Genomic DNA, 22,485 nt, shown 5'->3' on the forward strand with positions numbered 1-22,485 from the left:
AAATCCAATGTAGGCAAAACTGAACATCCAAGAAGATAACCAAGACCGGAGAAACCATGCAAATCATAACATGTATCATGTCCTTCTACACACACCTCTAGATGTAAACTGTGCAAGTATGATCTCCTCCATAAAACCCCAACAACAAGCCTCTCACAAGAAGATCAAACTCAATAAACCATTCCTAAACCAAGGAATATCCATTCCTAATCCAAGGAATAATGCCCAATATAGAACCATCTCCCAAACTCAACCAGCATAACAACATATGCACATCGAGATAACCAATGCTAAACCATCTCTCAAATGAACCCTCCAAAACTAACTCATGTACCATAGCTCAAGATCCATATCCATGAAAGGCAAGCATAAATATAATGCAACTGAGAGAAAATAATGGGCTATACCTCTCAAGTAGCAAACCGCCGAGTAGACCAAGAGTGGGGAATGAGAATGCTCATCAAGATACCCAAGTCTCCAACCAAGACTCATCTAAGAACAATCTCCTCTCAAGTCCATATCAGGTGACTGCCCCTCAGACTTCCTATTGAAACCATCAATCGTCCCAACAAATACTTCTCTAATCCAAGAGAAATCAGCGTCACCACCGTCTCTAAGTATCCATGAGCACCTATAACCAATCAATTCATGCCAACTCCAAATGCAACATAGCAATATCATGAAGTATCCAGCTTATGATTAGTGTACTCAATACCAAGAAACTAAACCAAGATCAATGTCAAAGTTCCAACCATGGCCTCAGGAACATAAACATGACAACATGATCTTACCATCTCAACTAAAGAGATAACATGCTCCATATGAACACACCATAACATGTCACAACTCTAAATGCGTATCAAGAGTATACCATGACATAATAATGAAACCATCCTCACACCAAGGATAACATGCCAAATAAAAGCATAAACCACACCTTTGCCAAGAACCCTGTGAGTCCTCAAGATGCAACCATCTCCACACACCATGAAGAAAACCATCTCCACACACCATGAAGAAAACCATCTCCACATACCATGAAGATAACCAAGAACTCCATGAGTCCTCAAGATCTAACCATCTTCAAACACCATGAATATAACAAGTGCACCATGCAAATGTCAAAGACGCTTCTGCAGCAACAGGATCTAAGACAAACCTCCAACATCTGCAAACACTCAATAAATATATCAATGCCAACAACTCCCACTCAACTGTGGTACCAAGTCACCTATGGCATCATAAAATCCATCCTCTCCAAACCAAGAAGATATAAACCAAACCAGGAACTAATCCTGCACTGTCACCCCATCACTGTCACAAGCTCCCACTAAATCATGTATCCAAGCTATCCATGACATCATGATGAAAAAAAAATCCATCCTCTAACCATGAGAATCAACCAAGGCATCAAACCATCAAAGAACTCAAAGTGCACATCATGAGCTCCTCAAAAGAAACCAAATAACTATGATCCTCAACCAAGAAGATATACCACCACAACTGAATCAGAAATCCAAGCTAATGAACATCAAGGATGTACCTGTATAACCAATCATGTCATGCCAAAATCCATGACACCATGATCACATCCATGAACCGAGCATCTGGCTCTCAAAGTGTCCAACCTGTCAGCATAGTCAACCACAATCCTCCACCATGACTATACCTAGTAACAACATCTCATCCCTTCTACATGAAGATAAAATCATGTGACTTAGGGCATAGACAACCCAAATCCAAGCCACCAATCTGAATATGCATCAATAATGAAAGATCAATGGGCAAAGACAACCCATAACCAAGCTATAAATGCAACCTGTAAGTATAGTCCGCTTACAACACTGCACAACTTGTAGACCCAACAAGTCATCATGCATATCCAAACCAAACACTGATAACCATATCATCATGAGACCAAACTTGAGTATACAATGACATCAAAACTTAAATCTCCAATGCCATAAACTCACAATGTTACCATAGTCAAAATATACCATAAACAGTTAAGATAAATATATCAACAAATAAATCATGCCAAACCTGCACCAAATCTGAACCAATGTGTAGAGCTCTCCAAGAGCTTTCCGTTGACTACTCGAAGTCCAAAATCTGACTCCGTATGCCCAAGTTATGCCCTAATCCGTGCTCAAAATAAACAACATCTGAGTTTAGGGCTCTTAAAACCTAACAAAATATCAAAATCATAGAACCAAACCTACAAAATCTTGTAGTGCTCTGAATTAGCTTTCCAACGCCTGTAAGAACTCTGAAATCCGATATTCTGAGAGAAAGTTATGGCCATTTTACTAAGACAGTCTTTTTACCATTTTCAGTACGATTTTTCATTTTTAATTTTTTTCAGTGACGAAAATTTCGACGGGATTAAATTTGACGGCCATCATGGGCTGAAACCAAAAAACTCTTTCATTTCCTCTGAACATGGACAAACTAGGGCATATTATATATCAAATTTTATGGAAATGTCGACCCGGATCCAATGGTGAGGTCTGTTTTTACCCAGGAGGTCATTTCTGCAAGCTACCCCCCAAAACCCTCATTTAAATGAAACATCCGAAAAACTCTTTTGTCCAACAATTTCTCATGCCCAAATCTTTGAACATCCCATCATAACAGCAAATCCAAAACCCTCAGATCTACAACAAATCATTCATATATCTTGCCCTTTCTTTTATCCTCTCATGCATTCCCATGGATTCAATCTAGGGTTACAATAATAAAACCATAGCTCTAATACCACTTGTAAGGAAACTTGGCAATAAAGAATATAACCGTTTCCACATAACCCATAATAGATCTAAAATAAATACGGAATTAAAATCCACATGCAAGAGAATAGAAAACATACCCACAAAATTGTGACACAAGATATACCCTGGGAAACCCTCATTGAGGGAAAAACCCAGCCTCCAAAAGCATCCATCATCATGTATTATTCAGCAAAAATACCATTTCCATACAACCATGGAAGCCTTCATGGCCATAGCCAAAACCGAGCAAACTATGTGAACAAGCATGAATCCACACATCCCATGCCATGCTTTCAACCTTCACAAATGCTCCCTTGGCTAACCTGTCAAGCCTTGTCCCGCTCGACTCTTGCCTTTTGTCTTCTCCTTGTCACTCTTTTTTTTCTCTCTTTTACTCTACAACAACTACCCTTGTGGCTGCTTATATAGTAGCAAGTCTCACAAAACCACCAAGTGGTATTACATAAACCATGTGCTAAAACCATGTGCTACCTAACCCACTGACCCCACATTTAATATTGGGCATTTAATTCTTTTTTCCAATATTAAATAATTACATAAAATATTTTTACAATGTTACAATACAACTCATCAAAAATATTCTATGGGAATCTTTACATGTTGCACGTCCATCTAGATGCAACATTACATAATAAAATAAAATAATAAAATAACAATATTATGCAATGTGTGCAACACCCATTATCTCAACATTCATGGCCATGGACACAACTGAGAAAACTATGTGAACAAGCATGAATCCACACATCCCATGCCATGCTTCCAACCTTCACAAATGCTCCGTTGGCTAACCTGTCAAGCCTTGTCCCATTCGACTCTTTCCTTTTTTCCTTCTCACTCTTCTTGTCACACTACAACAACTACCCTTGTGGTTGCATTGTTAGGAATAAGGTGTCTCAACCTTGTATAATTCCTATTCTTATTATTATTTGTTTTGTAAAATGTATTTTTGAAAATAATATGTAAATGTGAGTGTACATGTCTAGTTGGCATGTTGATCACTTAGATGTGTCAGCATCTTGAAGTGTGTGAAGGAGATGATGGCTGAAATGGTTATGATGGATTCCTATGATGTGTAAGAGCTATTTAAGGAATGAGCTATGACAGGTGTAAGAGCATCTTATGACATGAGGCCTATTTGGGCACCCAAGAATGAGTGGTTCGTGTGTGTAAGAGAATATGCCAAAAATAGGTTGGTATGACAGATTCCCTTACACTTCTCTTGTGACCGCTATTTTTGGTGAATTCTATGACAAGCTATCATTGTCTATTCAAGGGATGGATGCCATTTTCTTGGTATTATATGTACATGTGGCATTGTGCATGTTTCTTGGTGGTTGAGCCATGACAAATACCCAACTCCATTATGGGCATTTTGTTGGGTCTTAAGATGTTCATAAAATGGGTATTGCATGTTGTAATGCAATAGAGTGATAGATGAAAGTTTGCAGGTACTGAGGTGCTACTAGAGTCTTCTATTGTTGCTATTGAACTTGCATTGCAAGTGTATTGTAATCTTGTGTTGAAGATAATACATTGTGCAAGTTTTGGAGGGGTGGGGTTGTTTTACCGAAAGGTCTTTCCCTACCGACAAATCTTTGTGTTATGTGTTTCTTTGTCTATCTATTTTTTGTATGTATGGTTGGCTGCAATGTTGTTGTTTACATGATATTGAATTTGTAAGTGTAGAATATTTTTAAAAGGATTTGGACCATACTTTCCTTATGAGATTAGTGTAGGAAGCTATTTTTGCACCTGAGTTTCCTTACAAGTGGTATCAGAGCTTGATCAACTTTTGATCCTAGTTGTTGGGTAGGGTTTTTTGAGCTAATCTCAAGTTGAGTGGGAGTCTTATGTAGAGTATCCTAAATATTTTTTGTAGATTGAGATGGCGAGTTCATCATATGGAAGAATGGAGGTGGAGAAATTTAATGGCACTAATTTCGAGTTGTGGAAACTCAAGATGGAAGACATGTTGGAAGATCGTGACCTATGGGAAGTGACTACAAGCACTACAAGACCAGAAACTATAACTCAAGAAGGTTGGGATATCAGAGATCAAAAAGCTAAAGGTCTCATAAGACTCTATTTAACTGATGCTGTCCTTCTGAATGTTCTAGATGAGAAAACTGCATATAGTTTGTGGGAGAGACTTGGGGCCATGTATCAGGCCAAATCTCTAGTGAACAAGTTGTTCCTAAGGAAGAAGTTTTATTCTCTGTGAATGGAGGAAGGTGGATCCTTAACGGATCATTTAAATGCATTTAATCATCTGGCTACACAGTTGACATCTTGATACAGGAGCATCCAGAGGTATAAGGGCAATCCTGTGTCACGCAAAAAAAAATGTACTTAGACTTAGTTTCTATTTCATGTCTTTAAATTTTTGGATACCCATTTGGGTCAAATAAAGGTTCCAACTCTCATAGTTCAACTATCAGTGTGCTAAAAAATCCCGAAAAAATAGGAGCATGCAATTTGGCCATCATTTTGGTGACCTAGAAGGTGTGAATTGGCCAGATGAATGTAATTGTGATTTAGAGTATTCCTAAAAAAGAATTAGGTCAAAAGGCCCCATGGTTTGAAAGTTATTGCAGTTTTTCGAGTTTTGGAGACCTCCTAAGAATGCTTCAAAGTTAGGTTAGAGGCATTAAATGACCTCGATAAGGGCCAAAAAATGGGATATGAGTGAAGCTTGTCCATAGGGCTATAGAGCGCTTCAAGAGCTTTCTAGAAATGTAAACAGTTCGTCAATCAGAGCTACGGTTCAAAAGTTATGCCTCCCGAAAGTTTGGTTACCGTTTCTAGATTCTTCTAGATTTGTGCCAACTTCTACCGTAGCTTCCAGAACCTTCTATTTGGTCGGTGGATGCCTACTAGCACTTTCTAGAATGTACTCCTAGTCCTTAACCCTTTGGGGTCTATTTAAGGAGATTTCTGGCATTGTAAAAGGCAGTTCGGAGTAGAGTTTGAGAGGAGGTACTGAAAGGAGAAATTATCCCTAGATTTATGCTATTGTAAGCCCTTAGGGCATGTTTTGAAGTTTATTTTCTCTGTACTATTTGTACTAGCTTATTTTCTTAGTTAATATATTTCCCCTTTTCTATTGTGTCCATTCTATTTTTGGGTTGTGTCCCCATCACATCTGTTGGTGTCAAGTTGGAGGAGGAGGATTGTTGCTACACACTTTTGTGTTCTTTACCGGATTCATGGGGCCATCTTGTGATGGCTCTCGGAAGCACATTAGTCAACTTCAAAATGGATGATGTGGTGTCTTTGCTGCTATCAGAAGAGATGTAGAGAAAGGCTTCCATTTCAAAAAAAGAAGCCCTTGCTATTCATGATAGATCCACAGAAAGAGGAAAGAAAAATGACAATAAGTCTGACAATAAGGGTAGATCCAAATCCCATGGGAAGTCAAAGACTTCCAATAAGTCCAAGGCAAAATGTTGGAACTGTGAAAAGACTGGGCACTTCCATAAAGACTGTAAAGAGCCTAAGAAGAACAAGAAAGCCTCAGATTCTGGTTCTAAAAAATTTCAAGAAGATGGCGATGCATTCATCGTAGCTTTGGAAGCCCATGCATCTGATGATGTGTGGTTGGTTGACTCGGGTGCATCTTTTTACATGACCTCTCATTGAAACTGGTTCTCAAGATATGAAGAGTTCGATGGTGGAAAGGTGTACTTGGGTGATGATTCTGACTTGAAGATAGTTGGACGCGAAAGGGTCACTGTCAAATTTCTTGATGGACAAGTAAAAGGAATCAATGGAGTTATGCACATTCTAGGTAGCACAAAACCTATTATCTGTAAGTATGCTGAACGATGTAGGTATGCAAGTTTTTTTTTTGAAAGAAGGATGTAAGATGATTAGAGGATCGATGGTGCTTGCTAAGGGTACTAGGAGAGGTACTTTGTTTCAGCTAGATGCATGTATTCCTCTATGTAATAGTTCTTCATCCTCACCATCTGAATGAGCAGTAAAGAATTCTATGGTTATTGGTTCCAATGGCAATGCAAACACTATGGAAGGAAATCTTCTTGCAGAAAAGACAATGTTGTGGCATATGAGACTTGGCCACATTGGTGAGAAGGGTCTCATAACCTTGAAAAATAAAAATCTTGTTGAGGGGTTAAATGATTGCAATCTCAAGTTTGACTTTTGTGAACACTATGTATATGGTAAACAAAATCATGTTCAGTTTTACTCTAGTTCTCACAAATCTTCTGATGTTTTGGATCTTATTCATTCTGATGTATTTGGTCCTGTAAAATTTCCTTCGATCTCCAAGTTTGTATTTTTTGTATCTTTCATATATGATTATAGTAGAAGGACATGGATTTATTTCCTTAAAAGTAAGACACAAGTCTTTAGTCGATTCAAGGAATTTAAAACCCTTGTAGAGAATTAGACTAGTAGGAAGATTAAGTGTGTGAGAATTGACAATGGTGGTGAGTTTTTCTCAGCAAAGTTTGAACAGTTCTATAAAGAACAAGGTATCGAGAGGCATAAGACAACTCCTTATACTCCAGAGCAAAATGGAGTTGTAGAGAGAATGAACAGGACACTGATGGAGACGTATAGGAGTATGCTTAGTGGAGCTAGTTTAGAACAAAGGTTTTGGGCCGAAGCTGTGGCCACTACTCGCTATCTGGTTAACAAATCTCCTACATTAGCTCTTGTTGGTAAGACACCTATGGAGTTCTGGTCTGGTAAGAAGCCTTCAATTATACATCTTCATTTTTTTGGTTGTGAAGCTTATGCATAAGTTCCAAAGGAGAAAAGATCTAAGTTGGAAAACAAAGCTATTAAATGTATTTTCATCGGGTACAGTGCTGGTGTGAAAGGATACAAGCTTTGGGATCCTGTGACTAGTAAGGTGTTGTATAGCAGAAATGTTATTTTTAGAGAGCTAACTTCTTCTCCTATTGTGCTACAACCAGATGAAAAAGAAAAGAAAAAAGGTGTTGTTCAGTTGCCTCCTACCCCTGAGAAGATTGAACAAAGAGACCATGTTGGGTCTAATGATGAGGAGAGATCTAGCAGCTCTGAAAATTTAGAAGAAGAGGAAGAAAAACCTTAACCGTAGCCCTTGAGGAGATCCACGAGAGAAAGAAAGCAACTAGAAAGGTTTGGTTATTCTATGTTAGATTCCAGTTGTGCGTTTTCTTTTATTACTAACACTGATGAGCCTAGATCTGTGAAAGAGGCTTTGGGCATGGAAGATGCAGGTTCCTGGATTGAGGCTATGGATGATGAGATGGCTTCATTAGAGAAAAAAAAAACTTGGGACCTTGTACCTTTGCCTAAAGGGAGAAAACCTGTTGGCTGTAAATGGGTGTTCAAGAAGAAATTTTGTGCAGATGGCAATGTTGAAAGGTACAAAGCTAGATTGGTTGCAAAGGGGTATTCACAAGTAGAGGGAATAGATTATGGTGAAATATTCTCTCCTATTGCAAAGTTGATATCCATTATATTTCTGTTATCTCTTGCTGCATCATATGATTTAGAGATAGAATAGATGGATGTGAAGACAACTTTCCATCATGGTGATTTGGAGGAAGAGATTTATATGTCACAACCTGAGCACTACATTGTTAAAGGTAAAGAATACTTTTTTTGTAGATTGAAGAAATCTCTATATGGTTTGAAGCAATCTCCTAGGATGTGGTACCTTAAGTTTGATGCCTTTGTGTTGTTAATTGGATTTTTAAGATCAAAATCAGATTATTGTGTTAATTTTAGAGCTGAAAATGATTGCCTTCTTATTGTTGCATTATATGTTGATGGTATGTTGATGTTTGGGAAGGGTAAGGGTATGATTTTTTATTTTAAATCTCAGTTGTCAGCATAGTTTGAGATGAAAGATCTTGGGGCAACTAGGCACATCTTGGGTATGGAAATTTGTAGAGACAGGTCTAACGGAAAACTTTGCTTGAGTCAGAGTAAGTATGTGAAGTCTATTTTGGACAGGTTCAGCATGGCAGATTGTAGACCACTATGTGTTCCTATTTCTGTGGGAACAAAGTTATTTGTAGATGATTGTCCAAAATCTCCTAGTGAGGTGGAGGACATGAGTAGAGTACCTTATGCTAGTGCAGTTGGCAGTCTTATGTATGCTATGGTATGTACTAGACCAGACATTGCCCAAGCAGTGGGAGTCCTAAGTCGGTTTATGGCTAATCCTAGATGGATACATTGGGATGAAGTTAAGTGAGTATTTAGATATTTGAGAGGTACATCAGATTACTCCATATGTTATCATTGTAACTCTTCTAGATTTCCACATTCAGTTTGTATTCATGAGTTTGTGGATTCAGATTGGGTAGGAGATATTGATCATAGGAGATCCACCAGTGGTTATGCGTTTACTATGTTTGGTGGTGCCATCAGTTGAATGAGTAAGAGACAACCTGTGGTTGCTTTGTCCACTATAGAAGCTGAGTACATGGCTACTACTCATGCTTGTAAGGAAGCCATTCAGCTTAAGAGATTGTATTCTGATGTTGGTGTTGATACATAATAGATTACTATTTGGTGTGACAGTCAAAGTGCTATTTTCCTTGTGAAGAATCCAACTTTCCATGCTAGAACGAAGCACATTGATGTGTAGTTTCACTTTGTGAGAGATATGGTGGAAGATGGAAAGGTAAATTTGGAGAAGGTAGATACTATGAAGAATGTTGTAGATGCATTAATGAAACCAGTGGGCACTGAGAAGTTCAGATGGTTTTTGGAGTCTATGGACCTTTCAGCCTATAGCGGTTAGTTTCTGTTATGTTCCTGATTGCTTTTACAAGGTGTTTGACAAGTGGGAGAATGTTAGGAATAAGGTGTCTCAACCTTTTATAATTCCTATTCTTATTATTATTTGTTTTGTAAAATGTATTTTTGCAAATAATATGTAAATGTGAGTGTACATGTCTAGTTGGCATGTTGATCACTTACATGTGTCTGCATCATGAAGTGTGTGAAGGAGATCATGGCTGAAATGGTTATGACGGATTCCCATGATGCGTAAGAGCTATTTAAGGAATGAGCTATGATAGGTGTAAGAGTATCTTATGACATGAGGCCTATTTGGGTGCCCAAGAATGAGTGGTTGGTGTGTGTAAGAGAATATGCCAAAAATAGGTTGGTATGACGGATTCCCTTACACTTCTCTTGTGACCGCTATTTTTGGTGGATTCTATGACAAGCTGTCATTGTCTATTCAAGGGATGGATGCCCTTTTCTTGGTATTGGATGCACATGTGGCATTGTGCATGTTTCTTGGTGGTTGAGCCATGAAAAATGCCCAACTCCATTATGGGAATTTTGTTGGGTCTTAAGATGTTCATAAAATGGGTATTGCATGTTGTAATGCAATAGAGTGATAGATGAAAGTTTGTAGGTACTGAGGTGCTGCTGGAGTCTTCTATTGTTTCTATTGAACTTGCATTGCAAGTGTATTGTAATCTTGTGTTGAAGATAATACGTTGTGCAAGTTCTGGAGGGATGGGGTTGTTTTATCGAAAGGTTTTTCCCCACCGGAAAATCTTTGTGTTATGTGTTTCTTTCTTTATCTATTTTCTATATGCATGGTTGGCTGCAATATTGTTGTTTACATGATATTGAATCTGTAAGTGTAGAATATTTTTAAAAGGATTTGGACCATACTTTCCTTATGAGATTAGTGTAGGAATCTATTTTCGCACCTGAGTTTCGTTACGTGCTTATATAGTAGCAAGTCTCACAAAACCACTAAGTGGTATTACATAAACCATGTGCTAAAACTATGTGCTACCTAACCCACTAACCCCACATTTGATATTGGGCATTTAATTCTTTTCCCCAATATTAAATAATTACATAAAATATTTTCACAATGTTAGAATACAACTCATCAAGAATATTTTATAAAAATCTTTACATGTTGCACGTCCATCTAGGCACAACATTACATAATAAAATAAAATAATAAAATAGCAATATTATGCAATGTGTGCAACACCCATTATCTCAACAATCTCCCACTTGTTGTATACATTGCATAGGGTCAATCTGTAGCCACATAAATGAACAAGGGAACAAATCTTCCTAGCACATCCACCATCATGGATCAAAATATACCAAGTGCTCCATCTTGGTACCTGCAACAAAATCAAAGTATCGAACATCTCAAACATGAATGATCTCACCTTCTATTATGCCACTACCATTGGACATACATAGAAGCCATCCAAAGAGAAAGCCACCCAACCTGTCACATTAGAAGATCATAAAATCCTGTACCAACTACATTCCAAGCACAAATAACCTGATCCAAAAGTAATCACATGTATTCCTAATTGTCAAAATATCCATAGCTGAAATAGCACCCATAGCAAGTGCCAAACCCATCCAACTATCCATACCTCAAAGGTATAACAAGTGAATCTCATATCACTGACATATCCAATTTGTAACCTACAATCACAAGCCTCAAGAGAAATTCCTACCACATATATACCAAGAAGCTCCCACTGTAAAAGATAATGTCAAATCTATAACCAATCCACTCACAACATCTTAAAGAAGTGAATCCATGTAGTATCAAGGACATCCACAATACATAAACTGATATCCTGCAAGAAAAACTCTCATAACAAGCCTCCAATAGTCTCCCAAATTCTCCACAACCAGTAGAGTAAAGAGATAAAAGAATAACCATGTCATCTCTCATATGACATACATGAGCACAAACCAGTGATCACAATCTCTAACCAATCTCAAATCCAATGTAAGAAAAATTGAACATCTAGGAAGATAACCAAGACTAAAGAAACCATGCAAATCATAACCTATATCATATTCTTCTACACACACCTCTAGATGTAAACTGTTCAAGTATGATCTCCTCCATAAAACCCCAACAAGAAATCTCAACAACACAAAAACCATACCATATAACTAATCATGGATGTAAGCCTCTCACAAGAAGATCAAACTCATAAATCCATTCCTAAACCAAGGAATATGCACAATATAAAACTAGATCCTAAACTCAACCAACATAACAACATATGCACATGGAGATAACCAATGCTAAACCATCTCTCAAATGAACCCTCCAAAACTAACTCATGTACCATAGCTCAAGATCCATATCCATTAAAGACAAGCATAAATATAATGCAACTGAGAGAAACAATGGGCTATACCTCTCAAGTAGAAAAATATCGAGTAGACCAAGAGTGGGGAATGGGAATGCTCATCAAGATACCCAAGTGTCCAACCAAGACTCATCTAAGAACAATCTCCTCTCAACTCCATATCAAGTGACTACCCCTCAGACTTCCTACTGAAACCATCAACCATCCCAACAAATACTTATCTAATCCAAGAGAAATCAGCATCACCACCATCTCTAAGTATCCATGAGCACCTGTAACCAATCAATCCATGCCAACTCCAAATGAAACATAGCAAGATCATGAAGTATCCATCTTATGATCAGTGTACTCAATACAAAGAAACTAAACCAAGATCAATGACAAAGTTCCAATCATGGCTTCAGGAACATAAACATGACAACACAATCTTACCATCTCAATCAAAGAGACAACATGTTCCATATGAACATACCATAACATGTCACAACTCTAAATGTGTATCAAGAGTATACCATGAAATAATAATGAAACCATCCTCATACCAAGGATAACATGCCAAATAAAAGCATAAACCACACCTTTTTCAAGAACCCTATGAGTCCTCAAGATGCAACCATCTCCACACACTATGAAGAAAACCATCTCCACATACCATGAAGAACCATCTCCACACACCATGAAGATAACCAAGAACTCCATGAGTCCTCAAGATCTAACCATCTTCACCCACCATGAAGATAACAAAGTGCACCATGAAAATGTCAAAGATGCTTCTATAGCAACATGATCTAAGAAAAATTTCCAACATCTGCAAACACTCAATAAATATATCAATTCCAACAACTCCCACTCAACCGTGGTACCAAGTCACCCATGGCATCATAAAATCCATCTCCTATATGAAGATCCAAACTAAATTAGGAACTAATCTTGCACTATCACCCCATCATTGTCACAAGCTCCCATTAAACCATGTATCCAAGCTATCCATGACATCATGATGAAAACCCATCCTCTAACCATGAGAATCAACCAAGGCATCAAACCATCAAAGAAGCCAAAGTGCACATCATGAGCTCCTAAAAATAAAAAAATAAACAAATCAAATAACTATGATCCTCAACCAAGAAGATATACCACCATAACAGAATTAAAAAATCCAAGCTAATGAACATCAAGGATGTACCTGTATATCCAATCATGTCATGTCAAAATCCATGGCACCATGATCACATCCATGAACCGAGCATCTGTCTCTCAAAGTGTCCAACCTATCAACATAAAATAGTCAACCACAATCCTCCACCATGACTATACTTGGTAACAACATCTCATCCCTTCTACATGAAGAATAAAATCAGCAAATCATGTGACTTAGAGCATAGACAACCCAAATCCAAGCCACCAATTTGAATATGCATCAATAATGATAGATCAATGGGCAAAGACAACCCATAACCAAGCTATAAATGCAACCTATAAGTATAGACCACTTACAACACTGCACAACTTGTAGATCCAATAAGTCATCATATATATTCAAGCCAAACACTGATAACCATATTATCATGAGACCAATCTAAAGTATGAACTGAGTATACAATGACATCAAATCTTAAATTTCCAATGCCATGAACACACAATGTTACCATAGTGAAAATATATATATAAACTGTTTAGATCAATATATCACCAAATAAATCATGCCAAATCTGCATCAAATCTAAACCAATGTGTAGACCTCTCCAAGATCTTTGCATTGACTACTTGAAGTCCAAAATCTGACTCTGTATGCCCAAGTTATGCACTAATTTGTGCTTAAAATAAATAAAATCTAACTTTAGTTCTTTTAAAACTTGATAAAATCTCAAAATCATAGAACCAACCCTACACCATGTTGTAGTACTCTGAATTACCTTTCCAATGCCTATAAGAACTCTAAAATCTGATATTCTGAGAGAAAGTTATGGCCGTCTTACTAAGACAATCTTTTAAACCAATTTTACTGCGATTTTTTATTTTTTATTTGTTTTAGTGATGAAAATTTCGAGGAGATTAAATTTGATGGCCATCATGGGTTGAAATCAAAAAAATCTTTCATTTCCTTTGAACATGGCCAAACAAGGGCATATTATATATCAAAATTTATGGAAACGTTGAACCAGATCCAATGGTGAGGTCTATTTTTACCCAAGAGGTCATTTTCGCAAGCTACCCCGCCCCCTCCCCCCCCCCCCCCCCCCCCCCCCCAAACCCTCATTTAAATAAAACATCGAAAAAAATCCTTTTCTGCAAAAAATTCCCTTAGAATTTTAATAAATCATTCATATATCTTGCCCTTTCTTTTATCCTCTCATGCATTCCCATGGATTCAATCTTGGGTTACAATAATAAAATCATAGCTCTAATACCACTTGTAAGAAAACTTGGCAATAAAGAATATAACTGTTTCCACATAACCCATAACAAATCTAAAATAAATACTAAATTAAAATCCACATGCAAGAGAAATAGACAACATACCCACAAAATTGTGACATGAGATATACCCTGGAAAACCCTCATTGAGGGAAAAACCTAGCCTCCAAAAGCATCCATCACCATGTATTATTCAACAAAAAATACCATTTCCATACAACCATGGAAGCCTTCATGGCCATAGCCACAACCGAGCAAACTATGTGAACAAGCATGAATCCACACATCCCATGCCATGCTTCCAACCTTCACAAATGCTCTGTTGGCTATCCTGTCAAGCCTTGTCCCGCTCAACTCTTGCCTTTTTTCCTTCTCACTCTTCTTGTCACACTACAACAACTACCTTTGTGGCTGCTTATATAGTAGCAAGTCTCACAAAACCACTGGGCATATGCAACGAGTTGTGGTGCCAAAAAGGTGACAAGGAATTTTTTTTTTCCTATTTTAAATAGTGCGTACGCACTATAGCGAGCACACACTATAGCACGCACGCACTATAGTGCGTACGCGCTTTTAAAAAAAAAAAAAAGTATGTATGATGGGTTGCAAACCCGCAGCCCATCATTTTCATTACCATTTTCTTCTACTCCTACAGAAAGCAGCGCGTACGCGAGTTGAAGACTCAACATTTGCACCACCATTTGCCAAAATGCCTCCTCGTTGATGAAATCCAAGACCACAAGCGCACCCACGATGATGCCGTAAGTGATATAAACCTAACTTTGCATTGTTTGATATATTTTTCATATTGTTTTGTAAGTTTTTTATATTCTTTTGTAGGGTTTTTACAAATTTCATTTAGATTTGTTTATTTATTTGAATTTCAACTGATTTTTTATCAGGAAATGTTCATAATCAACCAGAAAATCCACAAGAACATCAAAACCCTCAAGAACCCCAAAACCAAAACCCTCCTCAAGAAGAAGAACAAATTCCACAACCAAAACCAATTGCAAGACCTCCACCAGGCACACAAGAAAATCTAAGAAATGAAATAGAGAGGGGCAAAACTGAATTAGAAGGAATCATTGCTCGGTTGAAAGAATCCAGACAAACCAATCCAATGAGGGCTCAATTGGCATCATCCCTCAAATCCATTTACACTTAGATAGCCTCAGTTAGTGGTCAGTTAGATATTTGGCTGGCTAAGAGGGATGAACAAAAAATATTTTATGCAAATAAATTGTCATATGAAGATGTTAAAAAAAAGGAAATACCAAAAGTTAGTATATGTGCATTATTTAGAAAACCCAGTGAGAAAAATACTGTTAGAGAGGGTACTAAATGATTCCCCATGCATTGGTGCATACATGATGCTATTAGAAATAATTGTTGGGATAGATGGTGGATGGTTTTTGATGCCCCTCCTTGCAACAATCACGAGGTCCCCATGTATTTTTTGAAGAAATTATATTGTGAGTTTGTCCTTGGGGAGATCCCCAATTATTTTGATATGTTAGACTCCCAAGGTAGAGGTGGGGGGTCATCATTTGAGAGGCCCAGAGCACGTTGTGACCCTAATGTAGTTAGGGCACCCGTGGTCCATCCACAGCGTGAGCATGTGATTATTCCTTCAGTTGTGAAGGAAAATGTAGAGGCCAACACTCTAGGGACCATTAATGCTTTGACACAGACCCTCATCCATTCCACAAGCCCATTAGTTGAGGGGGAGCCTTCTATATGTCATGGTCACATGTGCACTTCATGCGGATCCCTATGCACATTTGGCACTCATGTCGAAGATGGTGCAGATGATGGGCTTGTCACCGATCAGTTCCTGAATGAGACATTTGGCATTGACACACAGGTAAATTACTAATTTGATCACATTTCATACGTATAGTGAATGATTAATTAATTAGTATTTATTTACATTGTTCAAAATTTAGGGTCAAAGTGTTCCTAGGCCTAGCAGTGATCCTCCAGGCCCATTTTTTGTCCCTTCGACGAGTCCTGAGGTATGTATCAATTTAATCATTTTAATTAATACATATATTTATTACGCAATCATATTAAGGATTGACCAAAAAAAATATGCATGTGCATCAGTTCTCCACAGGACCCTCAACCTTTACCACAGATGCAGAGTAGAGACATCATACGAGCTTCACACAGGTACAGTTGTTTCATGTTAATTTAATTCATTTGATTATATTTATTCCATGTTTCATGTTAGATATAACGTGTATTGTATGACGTGCATCTCATGATGTCGGACACACCTCCTCATCTGCGACAGTCTGTTGATAGTGGAGTGGCCGCAGCTATGGCTAGTTCATAGCCACTGACGGAGGTATGAAAGAATTTTCTTCATTTTAGTTGTTGTTTATAATAGTTAATCTCAAAATTTCTAATGTTATTTATAAGTGATTATATTTATTGAATTGTTTCAGGGTCTTGTCATGCCTGGTCGTCCACGAGCCTTTAAGGTGGACTTACAGAGTGACTATTTGTTGGTGGTAAGAAAATAATTGATTTTGTGAGTACATATATTTGATTTCAACGTATAATAAATATTTATTCATATCTACTTTCTTTGTATTAGTTGGACCTGGAGAAGAGCCTCAACAAGAGGTCAAGTGAGCGTGTCAGGAAGGCCCCGTCATCTCCATTGTCTCCCTCCACACGACGGCAAAGGACGTCGAGAGACTTGTTTCCTTCCCCTCGTGGGAAGGAAAAGATGTAGTTGAGATATTTGATACATACATACATATATATATATATATATATATATATATATATATATATATATATATATATATATATATATATATATATATATATATATATATATATATATATATATATATATATATATATATATATATATATATATATATATATATATATATATATATATATATATATATATATATATATATATATATATATATATATATATATATATATATATATATATATATACTTGTTTCCTTCCCCATGTATATATATAGGCATCTGAGAGACATATTGGATACACATTTGATGTACATATGATATTCTATATTTGATGTATGACACATTTGATGTATGAAATTATTGGTTATCATAATATATTATGTGTTTGTTAATGTATATGACAGTATTGGTTATCATTTATATTATATGTTTGTTCATGTATGACGTTAAATTAGATATGTTCATGTATGACATTAAATTAGATATGTGCATGTGTGAAATTAAATTCAATTGCTAGAGAGTTGCCATTATGTCTACCAACTAGTAGATGTTCTTTTTTGCTTTATTAGTATTTCTCAAAAACTACAAAGAAGTTTTTTCTGGTAGTATCTACTATAGTCCTACTCAAATATGTTTTCAAAAATACTTAGTATGGCAAAGAAATGTCTATGGAAAGCTTGTCAGATAGGATATTGAAGAACTAAATGTGGATAGTCATTAGTACCCATCAATAAGAACACAAACATCTTTCTCAAGCAAGCCATATGACATTAGCAAGTAATTTATAAATTTCCTTTGCAAATAACTAGAAGATGCTATGAATCTTAATACAGAGTTAATCACGAACTCATTATTCCGTCCAAGAAGCATATATCACCCTAAGCCAATTAACTGACAGGATAAAAATTAAATCAATTTCAACAAAATTTTGAGTATAACAAGCATCTTAGGGATTCTTACAAGAATTAACACGATGTTCACAAGAGCATTACAAGTTCTTGTAATGCTATTTCACATATTGTAATCATATTCAGTTTTGAATGGCCATTTGTGTTACAAGCATAAATGTTCTTTAAGGTCTTTTAATTCTAGACATGAATTTTATTATGAAGCTTTTTTATGACAACCCACTCAATGCATATATTGTTGTTCCACATTATGCTAATTTGACTTTCATTGGTTGATTTGGGTCTAGACATGATGTTATTCACTACCTTTTTTAGATATTATTTTTTTGTAGTGAGGTTCTAGCCTGAATGAATGTATTAATCATCAAAGTTGTGAACCTTGGTCGAGATCCTTACAAATATATTTTCAAATTGGACCTCAAATAGTTTTCTCAGTCACCCCCTGTACATAGATACTGAAATTGTAGTTAATTACAAAAAAAAAATTGAATTAACACAAATTTAATTGAGAAGTATTATGTACCTCAATAGGCTAGATAATTATTGACCGGGAAGCTTTATCTTAGAGCAGTTGGTTTCCTAAATCTTTAGAGCAATGATAGTCTTATGGAATGTGGAATTAGGTCTACTAGCTAAGGAACGCTCTTTAAAAGGTAGAGGAAACTCAAGACTCACATGTTTCCAATCAATATAAATGTTTAAATCGCTTCTCTAATTTTTTCTATTTATGATCTTCTTAAAACTTAACTTTCTAAATGCATTGATGGGGAAATAAAGATCTTCTAGAAACTAAAGGCTAATCATTTTTAATACTTACAATTCTCTATTTTTATCTAATAATTTAAAAAAGATTGTACAAGTGTTTTCAAAGAGCAACACTTGTCACTAACATCATAAGAAGGAATATCCAAGGAGTCTTACCACTGATCCCCCACCACCAAATTCAAGAGAAAAAGAAATTCCACTACTAAAGAGATAGTAATAATGATCATTCCTAGTCTCTCCCTTATCACAAAATAATTACCATCAAAATTTGCATTTCCAATTGCGTCATGTGTGTTGAAGTGATAGTAACATTTTCACTCTCTTACCTAATGTCTCCCATTTCTGAAACTCCTAGAGAAGGGAAAGGCCATCTTCTCAGTACTTCAAAATACAACGAGTTCCATTTTTTCACATATTGATAATTGTTGACTTAAAGTATAGTCGAAGTATTGATAGCCCATAGATATGCCCCATCAAAGATTGCAGCCCTGCGGCATTTAGTGACCCTTAGGGACATTCTGGTTCAGCATGCCTGAGAATGTTTGAGCACTAAAGCAGATAGGAAGAGGTTGGGGATAGGGTTTACCTGGCCACTCAGAGCTAATGGAGTAGACAGTTTGATCCCATGAAGAAAAATGAGAGAGATTTGGTAGTTGGCAACTTTGTACTGGCCAACACTACAAGTTTCAGCATCACCCAAGATGGCATTGTAGAATGAAAATGGAATGTGATATCCAAAAAGCGAGAGAGATTATTGTAGGTCTCTGCAACACAGTCCTGTAGGAATTGGAATCTCATCCATATCTTGCACGAGCTCCGAGATGTGCCCCGTCAAAGATCGTAGCCCTGTGGCATTTAGTGACCCTTAGAGATATTCTGGTTTGGCGTACCTGAGAACGTTCAAGCATTGAAAGGGACAAGAGAAGGTTGGGGATAGGGTTTACTCGGCCACTCGAAGCTAATGGAGCAGACAGTTTGATCCCACGATGAAAGATGAGAGAGATTTGGCAGTTGGCAACTTTGTACTGGCCAACACTACAAGTTTCAGCATCACCCGAGATGGTGTTGTAAAATGAAAATAGAATGTGATCTCCAAAAAGAAAGAAAGGTTATTGTAGGTCTCCACAACACGGTCCTATAGGAATTGGAATCGCATCCATACCTCACACGAGCTCCGAGATATGCCCCATCAAAGATCGTAGCCCTATGGCATTTAGTGACCCTTGGGGACATTCCGGATTGGCGTGCCTAAGAATGTTTGAGCACTAAAGGGGATAGGAAGAGGTTGGGGATAGGGTTTACCCGGACACTTGGAGCTAACGGAGCAGATAGTTCGATCCCATGATGAAAGGTGAGAGAGATTTGGCAATCGACAACTTTGTACTGGTCCACTCTGCAAGTTTCAGCATCACCCGAGATGGCGTTGTAAAATAAAAATGAAGTGTGATCTCCAAAAAGTGAGAGAATTTATTGTAGGTCTCCACAAAACGGTCCTGTAGGAACTAGAATTGCATCCATACCTTGCACGAGCTCCGAGATATACCTTGTCAAAGATCGCAGCCCTGTGGCATTTACTGACCCTTAGGGACATTCTGGTTCAGCATGCCTGAGAACGTTTGAGCACTAAAGGGGATAGGAAGAGGTTGGGGATAAGGTTTACTCAGCCACCTAGAGCTAATGGAGTACACAGTTTGATCCCACGACAAAAGATGAGAGAGATTTGGCAGTTGGCAACTTTGTACTAGCCAACACTACAAGTTTCAACATCACACGAGATGGCATTGTAGAATGAAAATGAAATGTGATCTCCAAAAAGTGAGAGAGGTTATTGTACGTCTTTGCAACAAAATCCTATAGGAATTGGAATCTCATCCATATCTTGCACGAGCTCCGAGATATGCACCGTCAAAGATTGCAGCCCTGTGGCATTTAGTGACCCTTAGGGACATTCTGGTTCGGCGTGCCTGAGAATGTTCAAGCATTGAAGGGGACAAGACAAGGTTGGGGATAGGGTTTACCTGGCCACCTGGAGCTAATGGAGGAGACAGTTTGATCCCACGATGAAATATGAGAGAGATTTGGCAGTTGGCAAGTTTGTACTGGCCAAAACTACAAGTTTCAGCATCACCCGAGACGGCATTGTAAAATGAAAATAGAATGTGATCTCCAAAAAGTGAGAGAGGTTATTGTAGATCTTCGCAACATAGTCCTGTAGTTAGTGGAATCACATCCATACCTCGCATGAGCTCCAAGATATGCCTCATCAAAGATCGTAACCCTATGGCATTTAGTGACCCTTGGGGACATTCCGGATTGGCGTGCCTGAGAATGTTCGAGCACTAAAGGGGATAGGATGAGGTTGGGGATAGAGTTTACCTAGCCACCCAGAGCTAACGGGGTAGACAGTTCGATCCCACGATAAAAGGTGAGAGAGATTTAGCAGTTGGCAACTTTGTACTGGCCCACACTGCAAGTTTTAGCATCACCTGAGATGGCATTGTAAAACAAAAATGAAGTGTGATCTCCAAAAAGTGAGAAAGGTTATTGTAGGTCTCCGCAACACGGTCTTGTAGGAACTAGAATCACATCCATACCTCACATGAGCTTCTAGATATACCTCGTCAAAGATCGCAGCCCGATGGCATTTAGTGACCCTTGGGGACATTTCGGATTGGCGTGCCTGAGAATGTTTGAGCACTAAAGGGGATAGGAAGAGGTTGGGAATAGGGTTTATCTAGCCACCCAGAGCTAACAGAGCAGACAGTTTGATCCCACGATGAAAGGGGAGAGAGATTTGGCAGTTGGCAACTTTGTACTGGCCCACACTGCAAGTTTCAGCATCACCCGAGATGGCATTGTAGAATGAAAAAAGAATGTGGTCTCCAAAAAGAGAGAGAGGTTATTGTAGGTCTCTACAACACAGTCCTATAGGAATTGGAATCTCATCCATATCTCGCACAAGCTCTGAGATATGCCCCGTCAAAGATCGCAGCCCTATGGCATTTAGTGACCCTTAGGGACATTCTGGTTCGGCGTGCCTGAGAATGTTCAAGCATTGAAGGGGACAAGAAAAGGTTGGGGATAGGGTTTACCCGGCCACTTGGAGCTAATGGAGTAGATAGTTTGATCCCACGACGAAAGATGAGAGAGAATTGGCAGTTGGCAACTTTGTACTGGCCAACACTACAAGTTTCAGCATCACCTGAGATGGCGTTGTAAAATGAAAACAGAATGTGATCTCCAAAAAGTGAGAGAGGTTATTGTAGGTCTTCGCAACACGGTCTTGTAGGAACTAGAATCACATCCATACCTCACACGAGCTTCGAGATATGCCTTGTCAAAGATCACAGCCCTATGGCATTTAGTGACCCTTGGGGACTTTCCGGATTGGCATTCCTGAGAATGTTCAAGCACTAAAGGGGATAGGATGAGGTTGGGGATAGGGTTTACTTGGCCATCCAGAGCTAATAGAGCAGACAGTTCAATCCCACGATGAAAGGTGAGAGAGATTTGGCAGTTGGCAACTTTGTACTGGCCCACACTGCAAGTTTCAGCATCACCCGAGATGGCACTGTAAAAAAAAAATGGAGTGTGATCTCCAAAAAGTGAGAGAGGTTATTGTAGGTCTCCATAACACAATCCTGTAAGAACTAGAATCGCATCCATACCTCGCATGAGCTCCAAGATATGCCCCATCAAAGATCGCAGCCCTATGGCATTTAGTGA

Source organism: Cupressus sempervirens, chromosome 9, assembly GCF_028749045.1.
Source record: "Cupressus sempervirens isolate cs-2001-9-10 chromosome 9, ASM2874904v1, whole genome shotgun sequence".
In the NCBI taxonomy this organism is placed as follows: domain Eukaryota; kingdom Viridiplantae; phylum Streptophyta; class Pinopsida; order Cupressales; family Cupressaceae; genus Cupressus; species Cupressus sempervirens.